Consider the following 1,576-nt stretch of genomic DNA (forward strand, 5'->3'; position numbering starts at 1 on the left):
ATCATCCAGGTAACCACACACAGTATTAAGAACCAAGGGTTCCCAAACTTTTGAATGGGGTTATTTTAATAATTTCAGCTATTTTTTTGTCTTGTGGACTAAATGTATACATCTTTTATGTAAAGTATCTTACTCAGGACAGTACTAAATAAAAAATAACAGGCATTCTGCATGATCTCTCTTATTTTGTTAAAATTATTCACATTTTCACAGATTCTGCAAGGGGTTCCCAAACTTTCGCATGCCACTATGTATATATATATATATATATATATATATATATGATGCATATGTGCACAAGTAGGCTATATATTTTCATATTTTATAGTAATAAAATATGAACCTTTTTTGTTGAACAGCAGCATTGATGAGTTCAGTATTATGTAGTAAAGTGGTTTCTCTTAAGAGCAGAAGTCGACGGTTTCATGTGAGCAAGAAAGGAAAAAAAAACAACCTTCAAACACACACGACTGACAGACGGTTTTCACACCTCAGATACACTCACGAACAGACATCAAAGACAAACGTCCAGCAGTAGGCACATTCTCATGCACAAGCTGTTGGTCTATCAGCAGATCAAACCGCATTTTTGTAGAGATGTAAATAATCGATACCACAGCAGTGTCTCCATTCCTTTTGATGAGTAATTTGCATCCATGTTTTGCACTTGTAGCATTCCCAGCTGAACAGATGCACTTTACTCTCCAGGAACTGATGTTTACAAAGGGTTTAATCTACAAAATACACCGTAAGAGCTGAATAAAAACAAACAAACAAAGTGTCATTAGACATCTTCCTGCAAATTATAAATAATTGTCCAAAACTAACCTATAAACTAATAGATACACAGTTGCAATCTGATTGGCCTACATCATAAATAGTGTGACAATAAATCACATCAATCTCCTTTTAGAGTGCAATGACAACTAAATGAAACACCTGAGTTAACAATGAATTAATTTTGGTACAACTGATGATATCAAGTTAGTGAGAAAAACATAAAACATATAAAATGACCAAATAAAGACCTGATTTACTGTAAACAATCTATCTTGAGTGCAAACCAAGAGAAACTATAACATTGACGAGGCAATAATACACTGTGTTGTGCTCAATACAGTAACAATGAATCACACACTCTCTGAATAACAACATTACCAAATGAAATGGCTAGACACTTCGGCTTGTAAGTTAACTATACTTACTATTTTGAAAATTATAACGTGTTAAATTACTCCGTTACTAAAAAAGCAATCAAATTACAGTAACGCGTTACTAAGCAATGCGTTACTGCCCAACACTGCAAGTATACAATTTTATAGTGACTACTGTAGTATATTTTTCAGTCTTATAATTAACCATTCATTAGATGATAGTACTTATTCCAGTAGTGTCTGTTCAATTGGTCATTAGCAAGCAGTTATTCATAAAAAAATAGTAAGACATAAAAAATTTAATTGGTAACCATTTGAAAAGATTTGCATTAATGGATACTTGTATCTAATAAATCAAGAAATAACTAGGCTACTAGTGCCTTATGATTATTTGCTAGTAAAACTATAATGACTAGTCGGAA

General features: G+C 32.5%; 1 long non-coding RNA gene across 1 annotated transcript in view; it reads left to right on the top strand.

The window, feature by feature from the left end:
• Positions 1–927, top strand: part of LOC107694361 (uncharacterized) — a 14,997-nt gene extending 14,070 nt beyond the window's left edge. The window contains exon 3 of the long non-coding RNA XR_001634860.1: positions 914–927. This is a non-coding gene — a long non-coding RNA (uncharacterized LOC107694361). The remainder of the gene's footprint in view (positions 1–913) is intronic.
• The last annotated feature ends 649 nt before the right edge of the window (positions 928–1,576 follow it).

This window comes from Sinocyclocheilus anshuiensis, unplaced genomic scaffold (assembly GCF_001515605.1).
Source record: "Sinocyclocheilus anshuiensis isolate Anshui unplaced genomic scaffold, SAMN03320099.WGS_v1.1 scaffold954, whole genome shotgun sequence".
NCBI classification, from domain to species: Eukaryota; Metazoa; Chordata; class Actinopteri; order Cypriniformes; family Cyprinidae; genus Sinocyclocheilus; species Sinocyclocheilus anshuiensis.